Source organism: Peromyscus leucopus, chromosome 9 (genome assembly GCF_004664715.2).
Source record: "Peromyscus leucopus breed LL Stock chromosome 9, UCI_PerLeu_2.1, whole genome shotgun sequence".
NCBI lineage: Eukaryota > Metazoa > Chordata > Mammalia > Rodentia > Cricetidae > Peromyscus > Peromyscus leucopus.
Genome location: NC_051070.1, coordinates 88,002,123 through 88,016,123, shown reverse-complemented (window position 1 = coordinate 88,016,123; position 14,001 = coordinate 88,002,123). Strand labels below are relative to the sequence as shown.

General features: G+C 40.5%; 1 protein-coding gene and 1 pseudogene across 4 annotated transcripts in view; one reads left to right on the top strand and one right to left on the bottom strand.

Moving 5' to 3' along the window:
- The window catches only part of Fhit (fragile histidine triad diadenosine triphosphatase), a 1,516,285-nt gene that overhangs the window by 676,979 nt on the left and 825,305 nt on the right, over positions 1–14,001 (top strand). The window lies entirely within an intron of this gene.
- On the bottom strand, positions 9,717–10,086 carry LOC114700777 (annotated as a pseudogene).

The following is a 14,001-nucleotide window of genomic DNA, read 5'->3' as shown; positions in this document are numbered from 1 at the left end:
GATATTTCAATGCCGGCAGTTTGTTATTCATGCTCCTCACCAAAGAAGTCCAGGTGCTGGCAGATGCACATGTGACCACATCTTAGTCTGAAATGGGTGGAACCATCTTAGGGCTGCTGTGAACAGTGTCTGTGGATCATTAGTCTAAAGCCCGAAGCTGCAATGAAAACTAGGTCTTTTGTTAAATTGTTGTATATTCGTCATGCATAATGCTGTATTTTCCAGAAAAAATTTCTTTCAAGTATACAGTGTATTCAGCTATATTTACTCCCATATTCTAAAATCCCCACCTTCCATGCCTCTCCTTCCTTCCCCAGGTTCCATTCTGCTTTTGTGTCAGAAAACTACATCTCTATACACATATATGATCCACAAGTAAGAGAAACATGTGATATTTGTTTTTCTACGTCTGGCACATTTCTCTTTATATTGTGATATTGTTGAATGTTTTTTCTTTTTCTCTTGTCTCTTTGTTCTTTTGGGGGTTCACCACCCAGCTCCCAAATAAATCACTTTCTCTATTCCTATATATCTTACTTTCACTCTGATTCTGTGACTAGCTGTTTGGCTGGGTGGCTGGCCCCTAGTATTCTCCTCTCCTTGTTTTCTTGCTCACTGCTCTTCTTTTTCTTCCAGCTTTCTCCTTCCATTTATTCTCTCTATCTGCTAGCCCCGCCTATCCTTTCTCCTGCCTCACTATTGACTGTTCAGCTCTCTATTAGACCAATCAGGTGTTTTAGACAGGCAAAGTAACATAGCTTCACAGAGTTAAACAAATGCAGCATAAAAGAATGCAACACATCTTTGCATCATTAAAGCAAATGTTCACAGCATAAGCAAATGTAACAATCTGAAATTAATATTCCACAATATTGTGATCTCCATTTGCATAAACTTTCCACTGAATGATATAATTTCATTACATGAAAGTTATTCTGAGATATTGGGATCTCTTTCCATTTTTCTGCACATGGAGGTCTATTTCCATGTCATGGTTGAGGATGCTGGTTTTTCTTCAGTGTGTGTTTTTACATTCTTTCAAAAATAAAATGGCTGTAGCTGTGTGGGTTTAATTGTGAGTCCTCTCTTGTATCCCACTCATCTGCCTGTATGCCTATGTGCTGGTACCACATTGTTTTAGTTACTACAACTCTGCAGTATAACTTAACCTATTTGGTGATGCCTCCAGGATATTCCTTTTGTTCAGCATTTTGATGGCTCTCTGAGATCTTTTGTGCTTTTGGATATTTTTTTCTTTTTCTGTGTCAAATGCCACTGAAATTTTAATGGAAACTGCAGTGATTCTTTAGAACACTTTTGGTAATACAGACATTCCCAACTATTTAGCCCCTCTATGGTCATAGGAGGTCTTTAAATTTTCTAAGACCGTCAATTTCCTCCATGTTTTAAAATAAACACTGTAGAGATCTTCTTCCTCTTTTCTTCTTCTTCTTCTTCTTCTTCTTCTTCTTCTCCTCCTCCTCCTCCTCCTCCTCCTCCTCCTCCTCCTCCTCCTCCTCCTTCTCTTCCTCTTCATTTGTTTGGTTTGTTATGTTTTCTCAAGACAGGGTTTCACTGTGTAGCCCTGACTGTCCTGGAACTACCTCTGTAGACAAGGCTGGCCTCCAACTCAAAGATCTGCCTTCCTCTTCCTCCTGAATGCTAGGAAAAAAGACATATGCCACCACCACCAGGCTGAGATCTTTACTTCTTTGTTCAGGTTTATTCCTAAGCATTTTATTTATTTTGAAAGCTCTTGTGACCAAGCTTTTTCCAATGTCTTTCTTCCTGTGCTCACTGCTGGTACATGGGAAAGCTGTTGGTGTTGATTTTGTATGCTGCTAGTTTGCTGGAAGTGGTTATCAGTGCTAATTTTTCTGGTGGAGTCTGTAGGTCTCATGCTCATGATCATGTCATTTGCAGATAGGCATACTTTGACTATTTCCTTTCCTTTGGTGTCACTTTTATTGTGCTTGTTAGAAAATTAAGGCAGTTTGTATTTCAAGCAATTGTTGAAATTTATTATTTCCTTTCATTTTGTTGTTTTTAATGTTTGGTTTGTTCCTAATCCTTGCTTGTTTGTTTGATGGTCTAGCCTGGTTTGTTCTTTTCTGTTGCCTCATGGAAATGCCTTGCTCTTCAGTATCTAGGCTTCCTTCAGTTATATTTTATAGTGCAGACTTCAGAGTCATCAGTTCCATCCATGTGTATCATGAAGAGTTTTTCTTTCTTTTTCAGTTCTGAACCATGACTGTGGTGGATCATCTGGACTGACAATCACTATCATTTGGAACATGGAATTCATAATTTTGTGTCCTCTTGGTTCATAGAATTTCTTTTGAGAAACTGGCAGTTTTTCTGATAAATTTGCCTTTCTATCTGGTTTGGTACCCTTGAAGCTTTTACTCTTCTTTTTTTTTGGGGGGGGGGAAGGGTTCTTTATATTTAGTCCTTTAATGATAATATGACATTGGAAAGTTTTCTTTGAGTCTTGTTTATTTAGGTTTTAGTGTTTCTGGTATCTAGGTGGCCATCTCTTGCTTAGACTTGGAATACTGTCCGTTAGGTTTTTGTTTAATATATTTTTTATGTGAACAGCATTTACTTCTTCAGTGTCCATGATTGATAATTTGGCCTTCTACTGGTACCACTCAGATCTTCCATGTTCTATCCATACATTCTTCATTTATTCTTGTCAGTGTCTGAATGTTCTACCTCATCTATCTGGTCTCCAAGTCCTGCCACTCTGTCTTTCACTTGTCCCATAGGTGATACTTCCCATGGTGCTTTGATAGTTTGACTAATGGAGGTCTTCATTTCCAAATTTTAATTTGAGTTTTTCAATATTTCTTTTTCTTTATTGAATTTCTTTCTTGTATGCTGTTTTCATATCCTTATTTCATTTAGTATTTTGCTTATCTTCACTTTGAATTCATTCTAGAGTTTATTCTTGTTCTCTTTAATCTTGTTAAACATTTTTGCAATTGTTTTAGAATTTTTGGGATTTCATCTTACCTGCTTTCATTGGAATACATTACTGTGGAATTGGTAATCTTTGGAGGAGCCACATTACCTTGCCTTTCATGCTTTCTGTGTTTTTGTGTTGAGATTTGCACAGATGGAATTAGGTTTCTGGTCAGATTAAAAAAATCACTCATGTTCTTCCAGTGGAAACATTTCAGTGTTCATGGTTGACTGTGGAGTGAGGCTGAGGTGTCCTTCACCTGCGGGACTAGAGGTGTAGCCCGTTAGCTAAGCCCTGCGGGTACCTGTTCAGTGTCTGGTGAGAGGAGAGCGCTCCCTGCGGAGTTCTCCATGACTGCTGGATATGCCCAGAGTGAGAATACGGGGCAGCCAACTGAATGGGCTGCCTCTTCGGTTCCTGTCGATTTCTGGAGTAAGGGGGAAAGCATGGTGTATACTGATGTCTGTAACTGAGGGCAGGGATGGAAAGGAACTGAGCAGAGGAACACTAAGGGCTGGCATCACAGCAAGGGCTCCAAAAATAGAAGCAGTAAACCGAAGAGCTAAGGAAGGGAAGAGATAAGGCAGCCGAAGTTAAAGATAGAATGAAAAGAGCACTGGCTGCTCTTGCAGAGGACCCAGGTTCAATTCCCAGCACCCACATGGCAGCTCACAACTGTCTGTAACTCCAGTTCAGGGGACCCGAAGCCCTCACACAGACACACATGCAGGCAAAACACCAATGCACACAAAATGAATAAATAAATCTTTTTTTTTTTTTTTTTTTTTTTTTTTGGTTTTTCGAGACAGGGTTTCTCTGTGTAGCTTTGTGCCTTTCCTGGAACTCACTTGGTAGTCCAGGCTGGCCTCGAACTCACAAAGATCCGCCTGGCTCTGCCTCCCGAGTGCTGGGATTAAAGGCGTGTGACACCAGATAGAATGAAAAGAGAAAGTGGCGAATGAATGCAACTTATCTCAAATAATCCCAGCACTCAGGAGGGCAAAGGTGTGCCTCCAAGCTAACCTGTTTTCTTTGGGAAACCTAAACAAACAAACAAACAAACAAGAAGGTGGGGGTAGTGGCGACAGGGTTTGGAAGGGCAAAGCTGGTTCACCAACTCGAAACTAGGAATTAAACAAGGCATGTCTGAAAGAGAGCAGCATTAGGGTGCAGAGTCTGTGTGCAGCGCTTCACCGGAGCAGGGCGGCTGGCTGCCTTCCGCTCAGTAGGTCAGGGGAGTGGAGGGCGGTTACCAGCCCTCCGCTGGGTAGTCACTCACAGGAAGAGGTCTGAGTGCGGGGCTGCTGTGTCCTCCTCACATGGCATGAGGGCGTAGATTGCCTCTGCACTGACCGTTTTGGGGTATGTTTGGCAGTCTTTTCCCTGAGGAGGAACAGGTACATACCCTGTCTCAGTGTGGGCTGTTGTATGAGAACAGTGCCAGGTCTGTTTCTGTATCTGCTCCAGTCTATTGCTCAGACCAAATTTCCACCCCAGAGAAGACTGCAGTTCCAATTCACACTTGCCCCTTTGGTCGTAAGTATTCTGCAGGCCAGGTTTCAGAGTAGAGTCCCTTGGCTTTTGCTGCAGGTTCTCAGCATGAACCATGCAAGGAGGGACCTTTGTTCCTCCATCCCCCTACCTGTCAGTTTAGCAGAGGTCTTCACAGAAACGACTTCTCATTTCTGCTCCAGCAGAATGTCAGGAAGACAGGCTTTCCTGGCACCACACCTGTTTTTTCCCCAGGGAGGCCCCATGCATGGCTTCTCTGTCCCCTTCCATCTTCATCCCCCTTTCCCTCCCCTTCACTATTTCTTTCTCTCTCTCCCTTCCTCCCTCCATTTTCTTTGAATTGTCTGTTACTAAAACTATGAAGCAAATTTTCTGAGGCTCTCTCTCTTCGTCTCAGGCCTAGCTAGGACCTCTTCAATTATAGTCACTCTCACTGGTAAGATAGCCCATCTCTTAGCATGGCTGAGACCTAGGCATATTACCCAGTTGGTTTATTACCGATTGTCCTGAAAAATAGCTTTTGCCTGCCACATGGTGATGTCAGTTAATTGGTGATTGGTGTATGCAAGGCTCTTGGGGAGGTCCTGCTGGAGGATATGATGGAGTCACTTAGCCATGGTCATGAGGGTGAAAGTCACCGAATTCATGCCATGTATGTACCCTCCAGGAACCCAAGCAGTGAGCTTGCCAAGTGGCCTCCACTTTAAGTGGAGATCTGAGTTTCTGGGAATCTGTGTTTAGAAAGGGGTAGGAGTACTAACCAGTACTACCTTAAACTTTTAAGGAGCCTGGCACGGACCTCACAGCAGCTTTGTGCAGCAGCTTCCTGGGGCTGCTGGTATGTAAAGATGGGAAGGCAACTTGGGGAGATGCCTGAGAATGGTTGAGTGAGAAGCACGGGGCAGGGGCTGGAGTGCGTAGGTCTGCTTGTCAGCTGCGTGTCCAGGGACTGCTGCTCGGAGCCTGTGCGGTAACACAAAGGCAAGGCCACAGGTGGGAGTTAAGTTGTGCCAACAAAGCCCTGGTCCCAGCAGGGCTCTCAGGATGAGTCCTCTAAACAAGGAAGCTTGGAAGCAGGTTAAAACTTTTCAAGAGAAACATTAAAATAATTTTTATTTGTTGCTGTTTTGAGGAGCAATGGTCCTTCTTTGTATTTTTCAATAAGTCAAAATTCAACTATATTAGTTACCAATAGCTAGCATATGAAAAATTATTTTAAAAGCAAGTACCTTCAAGACAGCAGAGCTCAAGAGTTTCAGTGTTGGGAGAACATTTTTCATCGCTTCCCTCAAATTCAAATTCATTTCTCAGTAGTACATATACCCTTTATTAGTGAGTGTTTGTCATCCTTTTGATTATGATGTCCTACTTCCTAACTTACTTAACAGTGAAGATTGCAATAAATTCCACTCAGCAACCACACACCCTCAGAAGACTGGCTCACAGTTGCCTAGTTTCTCTGATGTCATGAGAGAAGCTAAGAGCTTCATTGGGCACTTGGCCTGCCCATTCGACACAACACTGTGAGACCTAGCATGCTCACACCATGGACTCCGAGTGAACTTTATAGCCATGTCAAAGCAGACACACTAAATCTGTGAGCAGAGCCAACTGTGCACTTGAGAAATTTAGCTTACATGACGCCAGGTCTTGTGGTTTTGTTTGTTTGTTGCTATTTTTCTTTCTTATGTCTCCATGTCATTTTCTGTGATCAGCTACCTGCAGGAAGTAATCATTCACATTAAGTTAAATTACATTAAGTTACTAGGCACGCTTTCTAGCTGCTTCCATATTACGGTTGATGTCCTCCACATTCAGTGGGAGGTGTCCTTGCTAGATCGTGTATAAATGCTGACCCTGTGTACTGTCATCAGAAATAGTTTCTTGTACCTTCGTAAAATTTAGAAGGAGGGACTCCTTTGGCCCTAAACAAATCATCCCCATGCTGTGTCCAGTGTGGTGATCTTTGTGGATAGGAGGAAGTAGCCAAGGAGACACAATCAGAGTTATATACTAGGGAAATAATGCCCTTAAGCTCTGCTACCAGTGTCTGTCACCATCAGTGAGTGAGTTGTCTTCTGGGTTCTCATGCCTTCCCTGCCTCTTTTAGAGCAGTACTTGTGGCCATTTTGATTTATGGAGGAGCTTTAAGCTCTTTGTTAAACAGAGATGCCTTATTTCTGTGGATTTTGCTTGACTCTATAGAGAAGTATAGACTGATAATGTTGACACAAACTAATGTAGATCAAGTAATCTGTATAGGCCTGGCACGTGGCAATGTTCAGACAGTACCTTTGTTAGTGTAAGTTCTTTTGCTATTAAGAAAGGTTAGAAAGTTTGGGAAGAGATGGAATGGAGTTGGTCACATAGTCCCCAGTTAACTGTAGAGATAACTTTATCAAGGCTTCCTGGGGGAAGGAGGCAGATTTTCTGTCTCCTTTAGATTTGGTCTGTCTTTCCTAGGTGCTCAGAAAACTGTAGATGACAATCAGTATTTGTCTAACATCTTCTGGGTTGGGGCAATAAGCTGACCACTGTGGGAATATCAAGAAAGGCCTGTGTACCCACAGATCACCCAAATGGCTGTGGGACTTATTTTTCTTTGAAGGTTTGGAAGAGATCAAAAGTAGAAATAAGGAAATGACCAATTAGTAGTTTTCATTTTGAGAAGTTTCAGCTCCAGGAAGCCCTTTTCAAAGCAAAGATAAGGACAAAGAAGAAGGAAACAGAATGAAACAGTGAGACATTATTATGGGGGAGGTAATCACCAGTGTGTAAATGAGTAGGACCACAGAGGAAAGCTGTTTGAGTCAGTGTGAATCATGAGACAGGAGTGAATACATAATAACCACCTTGCAAACTCCAGCTCTCCTGCAGAAGACTGCCTGTAGACAGAAGCATCCCACCTGGCCTGAACAATGGGATCACTTGATGGGATTCAGGTGTGGGTCTCAGTCTGCTAGCTCATTAGTGTTTGATGATGTTCGTCAGTAGGCAGCCTGAGCCTCATTACTGTTCCTAACAGTAATTTAATAATTAAAAGTTTTCAGTATCTAAATGGGGACAGATAGAATGAAAGGGTAATAAAATGAGTAGGAATAGAGATGCCATGATGAATGCCTATCATAGTAAGAGGGTGAATAAATAAAAGCTAGATGGGGGAGAGGAGAGAAGGAGAGAGAGAGAGAGAGAGAGAGAGAGAGAGAGAGAGAGAGAGAGAGAGAGAGAGAGAGGTTGAAGGAGGGAAGGAGGGAGGGAGGGAAGAAGGGAGAGGAGAGAGAGGGGAGAGAGAGGGGGAGGGAGGGAGGGAGGGAGAGAGAGAGAGAGAAAGAGATAGATAGATAGATAGAGAGAGAGAGAGAGAGAGAGAGAGAGAGAGAGAGAGAGAGAGAGAGAGAACTCCCAGTAGAAGATTCTATTTGTCTATAGAGCAGGGAGACAGGAAGGCTTTTGGAGATAGTGAAGGAGCAGGACTCCCTGTGAAGGAGCCCAGCTGATGGTGTACTGTAAATCCATTCTGGGAGAAGACAAATCAAGACTTGACTGCATTCAAGTTCATGTTTTACAGTAGATGCTTGTTGAAACGAGGAAGCTCCATTTCAAGACCCTTGAATAAGAACTTTTCTTGATTATTGCTGTAGAAATAGGTTCTTCCCATGATGATTTTAGTGAGGATAAAACTCAGAGGCTAGAATTAGATTCTTATGATTTCATTTAACCAATATCTTATCAGAGTCTGGAAGAACTCAGTGGATCTGTGATGGCTTTGGGTCAAGCAAGGCCTTAGATGAAGACCTTGTTTTTCAGTGGGCTTTCCTTTTGTTATGGAAGAGAGTTAAGGGGATATTTTCCTTGCATAGTTTTTAACTTATCCCCTCATGAGGTTGTATGAACTGTGGTGCACTGTTAAATAGTAAATTTATTGGTCATAGAGTTATCTTGTGTGTAACACAGTTAGAAATTGCTGAGTGAGGCAAAAGAGTGAAAGCAGAAGACAGTTTCTACTACAGTGACACCCAACTGTGCCCGACACTGTAATTAGTCCTACACTGTCCTAGCAAAAGTCTGTGAGTGACACTGCTTTGTCACATGCACACACGCATCAAGTCCACATAGGTCAGAAGTTAGTAGAATGATCTTTCCTGTGTGCAGAGATAGTAACCTTATTGTATTAATTTGTATATAAAATTTGTTTTTTTTCCCAGTGTTAATGTTCAAACTATGATAAAATGTATGCGCTTATGCCTTGGCATTTCTTAGTTTTGAACCTTTTTTTTAAGATATAAAGAAATGTACGACCCCGGTGACTCTTAACTTCTGAGAGACTCATGCATTGAATAAAGATGCTAATGTGTGGTTTCAGCAGCTAGATGAGCACAGTTGCCTTAACATTGACACTGAAGGTTTTTGACCACAGTTTTGGTTGCTGGTTCACTATATCAACTTTGCCATCACACAGTTGAAAAAAAAACCCACAAGAAAAGGGGACCATCTGCAAATCTCTTAAGATCCTGTAGAAAGTAAATAGCAACCTGGATGAAAGATTCTCATATCACATGTGACCGAGAAGATGAGAAGAATAACATGAGTGATGCTTTTTCACCTATTTCTCTCCCTAGAATAATGTTCTACTAGTATAACCTGTAGATTTCTTTCTGCTATCAGTCTACAGGCACACATGTTTGGATCATCTTTCTTGTTGAGATGAATCTAGGCCTCCATGAGACAGGAGGCTTAGGCTTTCAGTTTAGAAATTGCTCATTTTGCCCAAGCATCTAGCATTCCCAAAGATAATTATCTAAATACAGGATGTTTATTTATTTTTTAAAAGGACCGTAGTACCCATATTGTAGTGTTTTGCTTTGTGTTTAGTTTAGCATACATACAATTGAATACTATATACTTTTGCATCTATAGTGCTGTGTTTTATAGTCAAGGTCTGGTGGTAGTATGAAATGTACACGTCACCTGTTCACTCTGTGTTTATCATTAGGTGAGAATAATTATGGAAGACAGCATGTTTACAGGTGTTCTGCTTTGAGAGGAAAGTTCTGTACTGGATCATGGGATTTGTGATTCACATTCCATGAGGACTGTTGAAAAACAAATCCTTTCAGATAGACTCTTCTGTCTGTGGTTCTTGTGGAAGATAAAAGCATGTAGAAAAGAGAACAGGATTGACTCCAAAATTATGAAAAAAATAATCAATCCATTTTAGATTTCTCCTTGTACACAAGTACACAGACGACTTAAAATATCTTTTTTCTTTTTCTTTCCTCTTTGAGTATCACAAAGGTTTATGTAGCAAAAAGTTTCATGTGAGCACAGTCCAACAGGCCCTTTGGGGAGGGATGCATACTCCTTTGTTGCACAGCCAGGTTAGACGCTTTTCAAGGCTTCTAACATGATGATGGCATTTCCTCATCTGACTACCATTCTAGTGTTATTCTGTCACCCACTAGTTACCATCTCCACACATTCATCAGTCACAAAACTCAGAAAGGGATCAAAGCCCCGCAGTATTCCTTGGCCATGTCTGCCACCATGTAACTTCCGAGATAACTTCTTACCTCTAACTTCTTCAGCTCTGGAGTGTGGACCTTGCTCATGGAGGCTCTTCAGCTGGCTGGCTCTGTGGCAGAGGACTAGGCAGCCACACACACTTGCATGCATCAGACTCAGTGCTGACTGACTTAATCTCTGCACTCATGAGGCAGAGGCAGGTATATTTCTGTGAGTTTAATGTCAGCGTGGTCCACAGAGCTAGTTCCTGGATAGTCAAGGCTACACACAGAGAAATCTGTCTCAAAAACCAAAACCAAAACAACAACAAAAAAGTATTCCCTATCCTTGGAAAATAAACATGAAATTGTTATAGGATGCTGTCTTCCATATTTCATTTTTGTTCTCGTGTTCCATAAATCATCATTGGTATGATGAGGTGTGACAAGAATGAAAAAGAACAATACAAGCAACATGGTCAGTAGGTGTGAATACTCTTTAGGAGCCAGAGACAGACAATGTAAATAAGGAGCTGTGAGTCTTCACTATGTGTGGGAGCCTGCAGAGGTTTCCTAGTGAGATCGGAGCTTGCTTTACACAGCAGGGCCGTATTAATACATGTATTAAGTATTATATATATGTATATATACACATCATAGCAACACATTGTATTGTACTGTATACATTGTATAAAAACTGCATTAAGACATTATATATATAGAGAGACATTATATATATAATGTCTTAATGTGCACATACACCCCAGAATAGTAGCTTCTTTAAATTCATGCATAGCTTTAGAAATATTCAAGATATTAAATATCATTTAGGAAAACATATTTCAACTTGCCTAGCTAGAAGAATATTTTTCTTTTAATAAATTGGTATCCTACATTCTTTTGGAAGTTTAGATATGGAGAATGAAGATTGAAATTACATTAAGAAATTATAGACATTCTTTTGTTTGTATAAACTGAGACATTCAGTTGTCCTTCTCTTTGTTTTGATACCATTTGTGGAATCTGATGCTGTCCTCTCTGGGATTGTGACATATGTGTAGGTTAAGAAGGATTTTTAAATTATAAAACTTTAATGTATGTCTCCAACAACTCATTTTGTACCTTGACTGTTTTCCAAGTCGAAGGAATCCATCTGAGCTGCTGGCCAGCTCCCAGTGTGTGCTGTTGCTCACTTAAATGACAGGCCATTTTTCCTGGTAAGGTTAGTCTTGGGATCCATCAGCCAGCAGCTTTCAAGCTCATTTCTATTCTTGGTTCACAGTTAGCCCTCAGTTTTCATGTATGCTGGAATAGAGTCCCCTAGCAATTAGAACAGTCCAGTGCATGGATCCTGATGGCTGCCAAAGGGTTAATCTAGACTGCTGTCATTCAGTGAGCATTGTCAGGCATAAAATAGGAGCTTGTTTTGTTTTTCACAGTGAACCTTAGCACTCCTGGCTCTAATGGAAGAAGATCTTTAATTTTCTAGTTTAAAGAAAACAGGCTTTTTTTTTTTCATTCTTTTAACAAAAGGAGCAGCATTTCTTTTTTTACTGTGTTTAGTTTCCTGGTTGCCTAGGAGACATTAGTGTTCATGGTAGATTGCTTTAGCTAGGACATTTTGAAGAAGTCATTTCCTTCTGTATTGTATTCCTAAGTAATGACAATTTGTATAACAGATTCAGAGAATTAGAAAATGTCCAATATTGACAAAAGTTATATGGAAATGGGCCATCTACCCTGAACGACTGTTGACTATAAAATATTACAAAAATGTCCTGAGAGCTATTTAGCCATTGATTTCAATAGCCTTAATTGTTCAATATCTTTCTGAACATGGTAATTTTAATATCTAGAATTGTTGTAAGTGACAAAATCAGAGGGATCCAGGAAGGCAGATGTGCAAAGTGCCTTCTTCATAGGGCTGTCCAGAGGTTTAAAGGTGTGCTCTCTAAATCTTTAGAAGGCTGGAAGCAGTGAATAAACACTGGTTGCTTTTCCTCTTGCTCAGATGTTACTTCTTAACCGACACTGTCTCATGGAGAGGCACATCATCTACTCAGTACCATGCCAGTTTCTTTTTTTTCCATCTTTAATGACTAAACACCATCTTGTGATAATAGCAATATCTATTATCTTCACCAGTATTTTGTATTAATTGAGAACCAACTCTCATCTATTAAAAGACATTATCTATAAAAATATTCATAGTTATTTTTTGCCGGGGTAAAAATGTAGCACTTAACCAAATACTTACTAGGTACTTCAGAGGATGTATGGAGGGTATTGGTGGCCTGTGTCACAGAGGCACACAAGCTAAGGAGCATGCCACAGTCATATAATAGGTTGGCAAAGAAAACAACATTGCGGCCCCGTCTGTCTAAGCCCGGAGCTGTGTTTATCTCATCCTTGTAGAGGTTCTGTTGGAGTTAGGGTATGATGGAGCTTGGTCCTTTTGAAAGCTCTCAAGATGATTTTAGTCAGCCTAGTGTTATAGCTAGCATTCTGGGGGAGCACTTTCCACAATTTAGGGTGTAGCTGTACTGTACTGCAGAGTAGGCATTGTTTATGAGTCTCAGGTGAGGGAGATGTTGCTAGTCAGCAGGCCACAGCTGGAACATCTTAGCTGCTGCTGTGGAAGCATCCCATCTTTGCATTCACCCTGGAGAAATGCTTTGCTATTTTGGAACAGGGAAATATTAATTGTGAGATGGGATTTGGTGACTTCTTGGTAATTGATGGTCATGTGGTCACTGGAAGTCCCGAAGTTCCAAGTTTGGGGCATGGATTTTGGAAGAGTCTTTCTATTATCAAAAAATAAAAATAAAAAAGGCAGTTCATAATGTTCTCTGCTGGAAGAGATAATATGAAATTAATAGACATAAGCTTGTATTCTGAATCCTCTGTTGAACCTCTTAGAGTGAGTATTGCTCCCAACATTTGTACTAAGGAATGCCCCAAAGTGTGTTAACTTTAATTTAGCTTCTTAAATTGGGGTCCCAAGTTTAATCAATCCTTAAATAGTATCCTGTATAAAAAGCCACAAGACCACTGAAATTCAGTGCTCATTTGAATAGACCCCTTGCCTTCTGGATGTGCTCAGTGTCTCTAAAATGAGATGGCTGAGTCTAAGTGATCTTACAGGCCCTTTTCCACTCAGAAATTCTAGAGTTGGCTATTATTTTTTGAAACAAGATTTGAAACATTTGGCAGTTTAGTGGAACATTAGCATAACATTTAAAAGCAAATCAGGAATAAACCTGACCTTCCCTGGAATGCGTTGTCATCTTCTGCTGTGGCCACTAAACCCTATTCCACAAGGTCCGTGGCTCAACTCTTCCTGTCAGCAACCACACTCGTCAGCTGTGCTGACTGCTGACACAAACCTGCATATGCGAGGGCAGAAATCTCTCCACTAGTTCCTTCCATTGGTTGACTTTGAAGATGATGAACTCAGATCTTCTTAGTAGCTGCTAAGAGTGACAGGAGCCAGAGTTACCAGAAGACAGAAGAGGGAGAGAGAGAGGGTACACATAGGTTGTAAGAGGGAGGTAGAAAGATAACATCTTTCATGAATGGGAAATAGGAGACTTAGTAAATACCAGAACCTTAGGCTTTTACTTTAAAAAATAAAAATAAAAATAAAAGCATGTTATTAAATGCAAAACCAAGAAGGAAAAAAGTCTACAAATATAAGACTGTGGTTTTGGTTAACGTAAGTACTTCCTTTTTTCTTCATAATAAGAGGACAAACCAAGTACCTAAGATTTCTTTATTGACTAACATCTGTTAATATAATTGAGTACATGACCCATTGAGTGAGTTCCATTACTAAGTCTTTAATTTCTGTATTCCAGAAATAATTATCTGCATATTTGTTAAAAATGGATATGATTTTCATTTGGAAATTCAACAGAGTACATCCAACTTCCTTGTTTGGTGGGAAGGATTCAGCAACTTTACTTCAGCCTAAACTAAAATTGCTTTTGCCATGTTCATATGAGAGTAAAATATTTAATATTT